The following is a 14,816-nucleotide window of genomic DNA, read 5'->3' as shown; positions in this document are numbered from 1 at the left end:
GTGTTAAATGTGTTTGTAGGATGATGCAAAATATCCAAACAAGAAGAAAACATTGACTGATTCAGAATAAGACAAGAAATTGTTGTATAGTTATCTTTGATTAGATTGGGGGTGGTGGGAAGTTACTGGAACTAGTATACTAGTGGAGAGGTGGGCTTTTGTTGTAAAAAAGGATTGTCCACCTATAGTAACAAGAGTGCCTACAAAGAGTATGAGCACAGATGCAAGTATTTAGGTAGATACAACAATAGGACTTATGGAAGTTTTCTTCTTACAGTTTCAATTTTCTGAAATCTAAAGCAAGTTCAGGAGCTGAGAGTTAGAATAAGGAAGGAGATACTGTGAACTTGACAAGAGATAAAAGGCTATGAAATTAATGACCAGGAGGGTGAAACAGTGAATGTGCTACGACAATATTGTGAGATTGGCAGGTAGCATCTGGGACACATTTGAGGTTAATGATAATTACTTTAAATTGAGACAGTCAGCATTGCTGCGGATTTTTTCCAGATTCCTCAAGTTGCAAGGTTGCAGGCATGAAGTGAGTAGAAAGTTGAATTTAACTGACCAGGGTATAATTTAGCCTGATCACCTTTCACATAATCACCTATCACTGCTCTGATTCCTCACTGTGTTGTAACTACAGGTTATTTTGCCTGTTACAGTTACAGGTTATCCTGCGGTCTCAGTCAATGTTACTATGACTTTAGGCATTAGTATTTTCTAGTTTCTTTCTTGTTCTTCATATTATTTGAATATTTTGTCAATCAGCAAGTTTTGAGGAAAGTCTTCCTTGCCCATCCTATCTATCAGTAAATAGCTCTTCATCTCCACCACATGGGCCATATTTCCTTACCTTCTATATTTACCTATGTATCATTTATCACTACTTGCCTTTATTTTAAGATATTATGTAATGATTTGCATGTTTAACATCTGTCTCACCTATTCCCCTTTAGAATGAGTGTAAAGGGAATCCAGCTAACATAGAGCTTAGAATTCTATGTAAAGACCTTAGATTTTATTTTGAATGATAAGGGCAACCACTAGAGGATTTTGTGTATAGTTGTGGTATTTTTTGACTGATATGCTTGAATGTGATACTGAATTAAATTCTGAGGTGGAGGCACTGCAGTGGAGGAGAAGATGGCAGAAATTAGGGAAATCTGTTTGGAAGCTATTGAAATAGTCCTGATAATAGATGAAGTTGTCTTGGATTAAAGATATGTTAGCATTGATGGTAAGAAAGGAATCAGACTTCTAAGTTTGGGGCTTCATAAATAGAATATATCATGGCCCTATTTACTGAAGTGTTAATTTTTGTAGATTTTCACATTTTATTGAAGATGAAGAGGTTGGAGAAGGGAAGCTAGAATTCTGCTCTCGAATATATATATATGTGTGTGTGTAGATATATATATATATATATATAACTAAATCACTTTGCTGTGCACCTGAAACATTGTGAATCAACTATATTCAATTAAAACATAAAATAAATTAAAAATAAATGAGATAAACTAAACTTTAACTTGAGATTACAAAGCATTGACAAAAATGATTTCAAAATAAGATATTCATCATTATGAATGATGAACAATATACTATGAACTTTACATTAATTCATATGTGATTCTCACAAGACATCTGAGATAGGTTTTACTGTTGTCTTAATTTACAGATAAGGAATTCTGAGTAACTAGAGAGCTAAGAAACTGCTTATTCTTGGCATCAAAGTAGCATTGACCTTTTAGATGTCAGTAAAACTGATTATTAGTTTCATATTTACTTCCCAGTAGAGATGATAGATAATGTACTTGACAACTATTTTCACAATAATTCTGAGAAACAAACCATTCAAAACTCAGAGGCTTAATACAGTATTTATGTATCTTGTGGTTTAGTGGATATGCTTGGGTTCAACTGATCTAGGCTGGGCTAAGCTAAGAGGTTCTGCTTTAGACTTCAGAGTGTGAAGTGACTGATTTTCACTGTAGGCCTATGGGCTAAATAGGCCCAGTTGATTGTGTCTGATACCAGAAGGTTAATCCAAAGCACATTCTTGTGGTAAATAACAAAGGTGCAAGGGGAGTAAGGCCTAAGCTCAGAACTGGTACACCATCACTTTCATGCCATTGCACTGACCAAAGGAAGACACATTAAGCAAGCCCAAAGCCAAGAAGTGGAGAGCTATATTATATTAATAACAAGGCTATAACAAGAGTGTGAATATCAGAGCTAAAAAATTGGAGAAAAATTAGAGCTGATCACTAAATCTTCAGTAATTAATAGTCTATATATGTCTATTTGGAGTTTATGGAGATGTCTGGAATAGAGCTTGTTCTTACTTAGCATATACATAGTTTTTAAGCCATGGAATTTTATGGGGAAGCAAGAAAGTGAGTGTAGATAGAAAATAGTTGTACAGTTAAGAGTTAACTCAGCAGGCTTAGAATGTTCAAACCCTGCACATTACAAAGAAAAAAGTAGCCCTTGACCAGCTCCTGGGTTTTAACCTCTAAGCACTTGAAATATCTTGTATGACAAGAGTGTCTTTGTATGTGTGGGGTTTTGTCAGCCAGTTTACTCTGTCATTTATAGTAGACTTGGGTCATGCTGTATCCGTTTGACCCCTGGAGAAACTGGAGACTGAGTAACTAAAGTCAGTTACACCAGCAGTCCATGCCTACATGACTACCCCCCAATAAAAATCCTGGACACCAAGGCTCAGGTGAGCTTCTCCCTGGATAGTCATACATATTATTACACATTGCTGCTAGGAGAATTAAGCACTATCTGTAGGACGATACTTGGAATAGACATCTGGAATCTTGTGCTTGGATTTCACCCTATGAGCCTTTGGTCTTTGCAGATGTGAATCTGTATCCTTTTGCTGTAAGAAAACATAATCATGAGTATAATAGCTTTTCTGAGTTGTGTGAATTATTCTAGTGAATCATTGCATCTGAGAGTGATCTTGGGGAAAACTGATACATAGGGGCAAGAAAAAATTCTGAGAATCCAGTTTTGGAGTGAAAAATGATAAGCCAGATAAAAATATGATGGATTATATAAAAGCTGCCAGTGAAACTGACAGAAAAATAGAAGGGTGTAGTATCCTATCATCCATGGAAATAATGTTTCCCGAGATGGAGGAAGTGTCACTTGGATCACATGCTGCTGAGAGAAAAATGAATTTATTTAAGAAGAGGAGAGCCACTACAGATGTGAACAGAGTGTTACTATGAGTCTTGTTTGGAGGGATTAAAAGAGAATTTTGTAGGAAAAAAATGGAGTGGTGATTATTGACAGTACTTTGTATTGAGTTGCTTATAAAAAGAACAGAAGAATAGAGTAGTAGCTGAAGTGAGAGATAGTCTTATGGGCTTTGTTTTATTTTTGGATGCAACAGCAACATATTAAAATACATTTCTTTGCTGATGACAAAAAACACAGAAAGGAAGGAAAATTGTGTGATATACGAAACAGTGAAATAATTTTTAGAATGAAGCCTGTGATACGTGATATTGAGATTCAGTGAACATGTGTAAAATTTGGCCTTAGAAAGGAGACAGGGTAGATTATCTATTTAATAGGAGGAAAATGAGTATTATATAAATAATGATACCAATAAGTTTGTATTTTGGAGATGGTATGACTAGATAGTTATCGTAAAATTGCTTCTATTTTAGTCAGGAAATAAGCAAAGATATTATGAAAATATTGAGGTAGGAAGGGTATATGGAGGTTTAAGTATAGTGAACAAAGTGTAAAATATTCATTTCAGAGACTGGAAAATTAAGTTTATTAAGTAAATTGATGTTAGATTTCAGCAGAGAATCCCTTGAAATGTGTGATCATATATTTAAAGTGAAACCAATGAATATGGATAGATTTTATTCCAAGTTGTGTTCAGTTGCCAGAGTTCAGACTTCATGTTAAAAAAAAAAAAAAAAAAAAGAAAAGCTTAGCCAGATGTGGAGTTTTTCAGAGTAAGTAAATAAGATACAAAAGAAAGTCAATGATAAAGGAATAAAGATAATGATGATCTAAAATATCTAAGAATATGGTAGATAGTGAGGTCATAGCAGGGGTAATAAACAATGAACAAGTAGTAGTATACATGTACAAATTAGAAGATTCTAATCAGGTAAAAAGTCTTGGGAAGGTTATCAGTTATATCTCCTACATAAAAATAAATGAAATGTTGGAAGACAGTAACCTGTCTGAATTGATGCTTAAAATAAAATCAAGATTTTAGATGAAGTGCAATTACTTATAATTAAAAACTCCAGCATGTAACCATTAAGTAAATTGTTGAGGTACTATGGGTAAATAGATCACTGAAGAGTTCACAATGAATGTGAAAATAACCATTATATTAATATCAAAATTATGAAAGAATGTCTTGATAGTTTCAAAAGGAACATTTACATAGATACACATAATTTCCATAATGATATATCGACCTGGAAAAATATTAAATAACAACAGAAATCTTCACGTAGTAAAATCATGCCATGTATACATACTGAATCTGTTACCATGTTAACTATGTAATCACAAGAGAATTACAATAAGCATCTTAAATAAATTGTAGTTGTCAGCAACAACAAACTCCTTCATTTACTGATGAGAAGTGTTTTTACTTCATAGCATCAGATCACAAAATCCTCAAACCGTGGGATGTTAAATTTCTTATTGTTGCTTGAGGAACTATGCTTACGATATATTCGTGCAAATCCTAAAGCTCTGGCCAGGATTACTTTCCATATATAAAAATAATAAAGTACAGCTATAATGATTGATATAATAATCCACAAAGGAACTAAATGGTCCTTGTATCTCCTAATAAGTCTCCTTTTTTGGTCATTTCTATACTGCAAGTCTGGCTAGTAAGAATGTGATCATTTGCCTCCACAATTATATTGGTTATTTTTCTAATGCTTTTGTGAAATTTGGATCCTTTAACTCTTTGTTTCAATACCAGTATGTTGACCAGTATGTTAATTTATTATATAAGTAATATGCTTAATTACACTCCTTGCTAAGGCTTTGTTCATGTGTTTGGTTTTTGATATGTGAAAACGGAGGCATATTTTCATTCCATTGATCTCCTCACATCTTTATTATTCTTTACACGTAGACAGTTTCTTGCTACCCAGGGTTTATAGTTAGCTCTTAAAGTTGTTATGAAAAAGCCAATGGCTTCACTTTCACATTATATAACTTAATATTCTGCATAACTTAATATTCCACCATACTAAATGCTTAAGTGTGTGGGAGTGTCTTCTAGGTTCCATTGTGTCAGATTGCTCAATGAGGTGAACACACTCCAAACAGCTGTCTACCTCAGATTATGCTGGTGACTCAGGGTTCTTTATCCTCTTTTATTTACCACCTTTTCTTTCAAAATGACAACTTTATACACAAACTCTATTCCTAGAACCATTTGTCAAATTTCTTGTGTCTAATATTAACAATTAGGTCACATGCTTAGACCAATCTCTGACTTCTAAGCAATTCACATTACAAATGATTTCTACCATTTAAGAAATACATAGCTAGGACAGTTCTCTCAATTGTTCTGGAGTAATCCTTTGTGTATGCACTTCACACAAGGCAGATCCCTCTGACATATAGATGCAGTCGTGACTTTGAGGTGTTCCCCTATTTCAGCTAAAGATTTTAATGCCATTTATATGTATCATTTTTTGGGACTAATATTATTAGTCAATATTTCCATTAAAAGTAATCTTTGAAGACAAAGCTTTAGAAGATCATATCCAATTATCCCAAAGGAATTGCTTTCTGGAATGCCAAGAAACTAGAACAATCTCTGAGTTTTTAAAACAATGAGAATGTAGTATGCCTACATAAGTTTGGCATTTGCTGCCTTCGAAACACATTCCTTTCTATCCCCAGCTGCATCTACATAAAAAGAGAAATGAAACAATGGAAATTCAGAAAAGGACCTTTTCTGCAATAGTAGACATACATCTTTGAGTCTAACTCAGGATACAATGAACTATATTGAAACAAACAAGTGAAAACTAATATATGATTACTCTCTTTTTGAGTTCCTATTACAGTTTTTTCACCTTAAAGTGAGGTTTATTTTCCCAAATTTTGCATGAGGATTATTGGAAATCCTCTTTCTTTTGTATATAAATTATATGCAAAGCCCTTAGGAAAACATCTGGAACATAGTAAGTGATCAATTAGATAGTGGCAATGACTGTTACTTTTCCCTTTCCTGTTACACATTGAAGAAGAATAAAAATTTGACGCCAATTTTGTCTAACTCTAAAACCAGGGTTTTCTCTCCCACATCGTATTATCAACAAATCTTAAAATATTAATATATTTTAAGTATCCAATATTTCCAATGTTTTATCAATTGCCATTTTTAGACAAAACGCTATACATAAATTTAGCAGCACACTGTGATGAATGCTCTGAAGACTCCTCCATTCTTTAATTAATAGCATACATTTAGAGGTGATTGTTTTATCCTGAATAACTATAACAATCACTTCAGTATCACACTTTGCTATGCTTTAGCCCACTTAAATTTCAGCATATCAATTCACCAACTTAAATGAGCACAAATAATCTTAATGAAATTAGTTTCATCGAGATTCTTTCAGATAAAAGAATTTGGCAATTAATCATGCCTAAGAATTTTTTTTCTTAGATCACCCAGCATTTCATATTTATTTCTCTAAACCTATAACTGTTGTAATGAAATGAAAATTCATATTAGTTAGTGACTATTTGAGATAATTTGCATGAATTTTAATATATTAACACTTCAAAACTAACATCTAATTTTCAGAAAGAAGCCTTATAATGTAAATGTTGCAACATTATTGTGGCAGACTGAACTAATTAGCTCCTACAAAATTTCCCTAGAGCCTTTTCTTTCACACCTTTCTGAAAAAGTTATGCTTTTTTGATTTTCAGTTCCATAGGGATCAGGATAATGCCCAACACTTTCTAATCATTTTTCCAATGTACAAATTACCAGTAGGTGTTGAATTATGAGTTGAATAAATTACAAGACTGATGCACACACAGAGAATGTTTAGGGAGATTTTACAACTCACTCTTATTTTTTAAAAGCTAAAGAAATGTTTCTAATGAGAAAAAATAGTATTTCAAACTTTATTATACAATTTGAGAATGTTTTGTCAAATTTCTGACCAAGTGATTTGTGAAGTGTCTCCTTCATAAAAAGGCAGTATTTGTCATATTTTAGGATAGGTTAATCAAATGGAATTGGATTTGTCAAACAATTCACTTTATTAAATCATGCCTTCAATACATTTTTAACAAAAACATTCAGTCTACCTGTGTAACACATCTACTGTTTTTGCAACAGGTAAATGATTAAGCACATATGATCTTTCCTTTTTTTCTTAAGTACATATGATCTTGACCCAAACTGAGAAAGCACAACCCACTTCCATCACTAGCTTCCTTATTGGAGGATGTTATCTAATATCTCTAGATTTCAGTGTCCACCCTTGCAAAAAGGGGATAATAATAGTACTAACCTCATTCAATTATTGTGAGAAATAAGTAACTGAAACATGTAATCTCTTAGAACAGAGTTTAGCAAGTATTAGCTACTATGAATTTAAGAGGATTAAACTTTGTACAATGGTCCATATTCAGATATTAAGTGATGTGTATCTATAGCATGCAGACCTTATTTTGGCTAGTTTGTTTTCAAAACAAACATAAATAGTCATGTTTTTAATCTTTCATCTATCAATTCAATATTCTTATATCTATATCTTAAATATCTTTACCTGTACTGAAATTGTCTTCTTACTTATTTCATTCCCTTTACTTTTTTTTTAATCTTTATTGTAGCATAATTGCTTTACAATGTTGTGTTAGTTTCTGCTGTACAGCAAAATGACTCAGTTATATGTATACATATATCCCCATATCCCCTCCCTCTTGAGCCTCCTTCCCACACTCCCTATCCCACCCTTATATGTTGTCACAAAGCATCAAACTGATCTCCCTGTGTTATGCAAGAGCTTCTCACTAGCCATCCATTTTACATTTGGTAGTGTATATATGTCAATGCCACTCTCTCACTTCATCCCAGATTCCCTTCCCCTACCTCCACCGTGTCCTCAAGTCCATTCTTTACATCTGTGTCTTCATTCCTGCACTGCTACTAGGTTCATCAGTACCCTTTTTTCAGATTCCATGTATATGCATTGGCATACGGTATTTGTTTTTCTCTTTCTGACTTTCTTCACTCTGTATGACAGACTCTAGGTCCATCCATATCTCTGCAAATTGCACAATTTTGTTCCTTTTTTATGGCTGAGTAATATTCCATTGTATATATGTACAACATCTTCTTTATCCATTTTTCTATTGATGGACGTTTAGGTTGCTTCCATGTCTGGGCTATTGTAAAGTGCTGCAATGAAACATTGGAGTGCATGTATCTTTTTGAATTATGGTTTTCTCCAGATATATGCCCAGGAGTGGGATTGCTGGATCATATGGTAGTTCTATTTTTAGTTTCTAAAGGAGCCCTCATACTGTTCTCCATAGTGGCTGTTTCAATTTACCTTCCCACAGACAGTGTAGGAGTGTTCCCTTTTCTCTACACCCTCTCCAGCATTTATTGTTTGTAGATTTTTTTGATGATGGCCATTCTGACCAGTGTGAGGTGATACCTCATTGTGGTTTTTTTTTTTTTTTGCCATACGCGGGTCTCTCACTGTTGTGGCCTCTCTCGTTGCAAAACACAGGCTCAGGAGCCATGGCTCAGCGGCCATGGCTCACAGGCCTAGCTGCTCTGCTGCATGTGGGATCTTCCCAGACTGGGGCATGAACCCATGTTCCCTGCATCGGCAGGCGGACACTCAACCACTGCACCATCAGGGAAGCCCTCTCATTGTGGTTTTGATTTGCATTTCTCTAATGATTAGTGATGTTGAGCATCTTTTCAAGTGTTTCTTGGCAATCTGTATGTCTTGGAAAGATGTCTACTTAGGTCTTCCACCCATTTTTGGACTAGGTTGTTTTTTGTTTTTTTGATATTAAGCTGCATGAGCTGCACTTATATTTTGGAGATTAATCCTTTGTCAGTTGCTTTGTATGCAAATATTTTCTCCCATTCTGAGGGTTGTCTTTTTGTCTTGTTTATGGCTTCCTTTGCTGTGCAAAAGTTTTAAGTTTCATTAGGTTCCATTTGTTTATTTATTTATTTTTATTTCCATTACTCTAGGAGACAGGTCCAAAAGGATCTTGCTGTAATTTATGTCAAAGAGTGTTCTGCCTATGTTTTCCTCTAAGAGTTTTATAGTGTCTGGCTTTACATTTAGGTCTTTAATCCATTTTGAGTTCATTTTTGTATATGGTGTTAGGGAGGGTTCTAATTTCATTCTTTTACATACAGCTGTCCAGTTTTCCCATCACCACTTATTGACGAGGCTGTCTTTTCTCCATTATATATTCTTACCTCCTTTGTCAAAGATAAGGTGACCATCTGTGCATGGGTTTATCTCTGGGCTTTCTATCCTGTTCCATTTATCTATATTTCTGTTTTTGTGCCAGTACCATACTGTCTTAATTACTGTAGCTTTGTGGTATAGTCTGCAGTCAGGGAGCCTGATTCCTTCAGCTCTGCTTTTCTTTCTCAAGATTGCTTTAGCTATTTGGGATCTTTTGTGTTTCCATACAAGTTGTGCAATTTTTTGTTCTAGTTCTGTGATAAATGCCATTGGTAAATTTGATAGGGATTGCATTGAATCTGTAAATTGCTTTGGGTAGTATAGTCATTTTCACAATGTTGATTCTTCCAATCCAAGAACATGGTATATCTCTCCAACTCTTTGTATCATCTTTGATTTCTTTCATCAGTGTCTTATAGTTTTCTGCAGACAGGTCTCTTGCCTCCTTAGGTAGGTTTATTCCTAGGTATTTTATTCTTTTGGTTGCAATGGTAAATGAGAGTGTTTCCTTAATTTGTCTTTCTGATTTTTCATTGTTAGTGTATAGGAATGCAAGAGATTCCTATGCATTAATTTTGTATCCTGCTACTTTACTAAATTCATTGATTAGCTCTAGTAGTTTTCGGTGTCGTCTTTAGGATTTTCTGTTATCTGAAAACAGTGACAGTTTTACTTCTTCTTTTAAAAGTTTGATTCCTTTTATTTCTTTTTCTTCTCTGACTGCCATGGCTAAAGCTTCCAAAACTATGTTGAATAATAGTGGTGAGAGTGGACAACCTTGTCTTTTTCCTGATCTTAGAGGAAATGCTTTAAGTTTTTCACCATTGAGAATGATGTTGACTGTAGATCCCCTTACTTTGATTCACCGAAGGTGGAGACTGGATCTTGTCCACTGCTATGCTTCCAGTGCCTAGATTACAACCTAACACATAGTAAATGCTCAATTAATAATTTTGAAATAAATGATTATATGTGTATAGGTTTTTCAATTTTTAACATATAAAAAGAGAGCCTCCACTGTGTGGTTGGTAGCAAAATATACTAAACCAATTGATTATAATTAAAATAACTAATCATCGAACAATTTTATAGAGTATATATTTCTTATTTGCAGATTATGTAATATGTGTTGTAGGAATTCCTGAACAATGAGCTAATTAGAACGTATTTCCATAAAAGCCTGATTCTGCTGTCCTTTATCTCTACTAACATGATAGGGGGAAAAGTTGTTGTGTAGATAAAATTCATCATTAATATTCTTCAAAAGGTTACCTCATTTATCCTTAGATTATCTCACTGGAAAAGACAGAAACTGAATAGCTAAAGATAAGCCTGTAGAACAATATTTTTTTAATGTTAAATTCTTATAGTATCACAGTTTATACCATGAAATCAGTGTATTTTCTTACAGTAAAAATTATCTCTAAACAGTTACCTGGTTTTTAAAGTCTGAAATACCTATTTAATTAGGGCCATTTGAAAAATTCTCTAATGAATAAATGTGCCTAAAATTGTTTATTCAGTCAATTAAGCATTCTGATGTTCTATTCTGAGTACTAGTCTAAGCTAAAGGCCGAATTAAATAATTGCATGGTTTGGGCAAAAAAGACATATTTAACATAATCCTGACTAAATATATGAATCTGAGAAATTTTCAGACTGGTATAGAAAAGTGTATGTATTGTATCTGTAAATTAACTACAATATACCATGACATTCTTTATGCATTAACTAAATTTTCAAGTAATTACCTGATAAAATAAGAAAATACCATCTTAAAAATTTATTCATTTGTCAATATTGCTGATAAGCCTAATACATACATATACTCATTAACTCTTCATTATATTTTTATGACTATATTCACTGCTTAATTGAAAACAAAACTAAACTCCTTCAGGCCAACATCTGCTGGCTAAGGGAATTAATTTCCATAAACATAATCAATATTATAAATTAAATTCTAATTAAAAACTCAATCACAAGCTAACACACAGCATTTTAAGTTATTTTAGTGTGAAAAAAGTATAGTGTGTTTCTTTGTCTGTTAAAAATAAAATGAGGAAAAAGCTACACATAAAAGGAAAAACGCTCAATAAATATTGCTCATACGTAAGATGGGTGCTTTGCGTGACTTGTCCCCCGACTCTACTGGTATAAAATATACTTCAATACCTATCCTTAGATCAGTTTATTCATTTTCCAATCTATCATCTACAAAATCAATGGGCTCATCTTTCTAAAACAAAAATCCAAAGAATATCACTTCCCTGCTCACGCACTTTGGATAGCTTATCATCGCGAGGAATGTAATCAAAGCTCTTGAATCTACAGTATAAATGTTTCAACTTCTTTCTCCTGCTTTAACTCTACAATCCTCTGCTACAGTCGTGATTGGAATATCTTCACTCCTATTATATATCAAGGTCTGCAGCCCTTTCATGCCTGTGTTCTGTTCTGGCAGCCTCTTCTTTCTTTCAGGCTTTCTGATTGGGACCCAAGCTTATCAGCCTCACTCACCCAGCAGAGCTATGAATTTGTAGGGGAAGCCTAATGATGCTACATCAGCTCTATGCACAACTTCTGCACTGCTTAGCTCACACTTTAACTGTCTCTTTACTTGTCTGTCTTAATGGATCATGAATCCCTCAAGAGCAGGACAAAAGTCTTATTTGTATAACTGCCCTCCTCAACACAGTCCTGAACACACAATGTTTTCACTTCCCCAATTTTCTATTTGCACAAAATTGGGAAAAATTTTACCTCTTTTTAGCTTTTTCTTTGTCTAAAAATGAGTTTAAAGATATTTTTCTCCACAAAATGATCAAGGGAGATTACATTTTGGGAAATTTAACTTTGTATGTAAAATTAACCCCTCTTTCCTTCTCGTGACATATAATAAGAGTTGAATAAATATTAGCTACTATAATTTTACTTAACTTTCATTATATAATAATAATAATTGTTATACCATTATTGAGTAATAATGAATGATGATAATATGATATAAATTAAAAGTAGAAAAGAATAATATCTTTATCTAAGATGAAAAATGCAACTCTATCCCAGGAGTCAATCCTTCATTAACTAAAGAGAGCAGAGGAAGCATTTGAGGAGTTTATAGGACATCCTTTCCTCATGTAACACATGCTCCCAAACAGAGCTTTGTACACATTCTTTCTTCTGCAGGACATGTTATCCTCCAGATGTCTGTATGGCTCATTGTTTTGCTTCTTCAGGTGTTTACTCAAATGTCTCCTTTTGAGAGTTGCTTTACCTAAAACGAATATCTTTCCCACTTCTCACCATCTCCTTACTTTGCTTTATTTTTCTTTATAACACAACTACCAGCTAATATATTGATTTTTATTTATTGTATTTATCTCAGACTAGACTTCTATATGTATGAGGAAGAGACCTGTCTGCTAAATTCATATCCTCATCAGCAGCTAGGAAGGTGCCTGTCTTTTTTTAAAATTGAAGTATAGTTGATGTACAACATCATATGTTACAGGTGTACAATATAGTGATTCATGATTTTTAAGGTTATACTCCCTTTATAGTTATTATAAAATATTGGCTATATTCCTTGTGTTGTACAATATATCCTTGTAGCTTACTACTCAGTCTGCTATAACAAAATACTATAGACTAGGTGGCCTATTGACAACAAACATTTGTTTCTCACAGTTCTAGAGCCTGGAAGTCTGAGATCAGGGTGTCAGTATAGTCAATAGAAAGCCTCCTTTTGGACTGCAGACTTCCAGCTTCTCACTGTGTCCTCACATGGTGGAATGAAGCTAGCAAGCTCCCTGAGCCTTATTTTATAAGGGTACTAATCCCATTCATGAGGGCTCTACCCTCATGTCCTAAGCACTTCCCAAAAGCTCTTCCTCCTAATGCCATCATATCTGGTATTAGAATTTCAACATATTAATTCTGGGGAGACACAAACATTCAGACCATAGCAATGCCTAATATGTCGTAGATGCCAAGTAACTGATTGAATGAATGCAATTTGAAGAGCATTGAAAAGTATTCAATTCCCAAATAGATTTTCACCACTGACTTTTGGAGTGTTAGAAATTCTTTCCTAACTGTGTTCTAAGCTATAATAAAGGCACTTTTCTTCAGTGGATGCTTGAAAGGAATATAGGAACATAAACAAAGGAAGAGACACTAAAGTTCTCTCTCTCTGGACACCCACACAGAGGAAAAGCCATGCAAGAACACAGTGAGAAGACTCCATCTTCAAGCCAAGAGAGAGGTTTCACCAGAAACCAACGCTACTGGCACCTTGATCTGGGACTCCTGCCACCAGAACAGTGAGAAAATATATTTCTGTTGTTTAAGTCACTCAGTGTGTGGAATTTTGTTATAGCCTAGAGGCTATACCCAAGAGTCAGGCTTAAACCAGACTTAAAGTGAATTCTATTAATAGTGCCACCTGGATACTAGCCAAGTACAATCCTTGATTAGATTGAGATGATCAGATTCTGACCTTATCTCTCAAACAAAGAAATGGGAAAACCTCTCTAGTGGAAGACAGTACCATTTGGAATGTATATTATTTTTATGTACAATATTTGGTGTATGATAAAATATTATAAGGTATGGAAGTAAGAATATATGACTTATAATCAAGAGAAAAATATAGAAATAAAAGCAGATCTGTAGTTGATTCAAAATTAGATTTAGCACAAAGAATTTTCAAATAATTTGATTATAAGGCCAAAAAAAGAGAGGCAGAGATAAAAAAAAAATGAGAAGATTGAGAGTTTTACCAGAAAAGTAGAATTTATAAAAAAAGAAAAATTTGATGAGCACTCCAGAAAGCAAACCAAATATCTGAAATTCATATTTTGAACAATGGTTATTACAGCAGTTTGAACAGTTGTTCAAGAGATTAATTACCTGTAAACAAAACATAGACAATATTCAAAGAGAAGCACTGAAAATAACAAATGATGGGGGAAAGGAGATCAGAGCATAAGACATACATACAACATATTCTAAATTCACGGTCTTTTAAAAAAATAAAATCATCATAAGTATGGAAAATGCTTTTTTATTGACATGGTAGCAATAAAAATTGTAAAATTTTTATAATGAGCATGTTCATAGAATAAAAAATTGAATAATTAAACTTGTTAATTGAAAAGTAGGTAAAAATGGAAAAATAGGGAATATAAAATAGGTGGGCCAATGATAAAATAAATAGTGAAATAATAAATATAAACACAAATATATTAATAACTAATTTAAATATCAATGCAGTAATATTTCAAATAAAATCAATGCAGTAATATTTCAAATAAAATCAAT

This window comes from Monodon monoceros, unplaced genomic scaffold (assembly GCF_005190385.1).
Source record: "Monodon monoceros isolate NGI ecotype Baffin Bay Population unplaced genomic scaffold, NGI_Narwhal_1 Super_Scaffold_18, whole genome shotgun sequence".
NCBI lineage: Eukaryota > Metazoa > Chordata > Mammalia > Artiodactyla > Monodontidae > Monodon > Monodon monoceros.
This window is presented reverse-complemented; position numbering follows the sequence as displayed.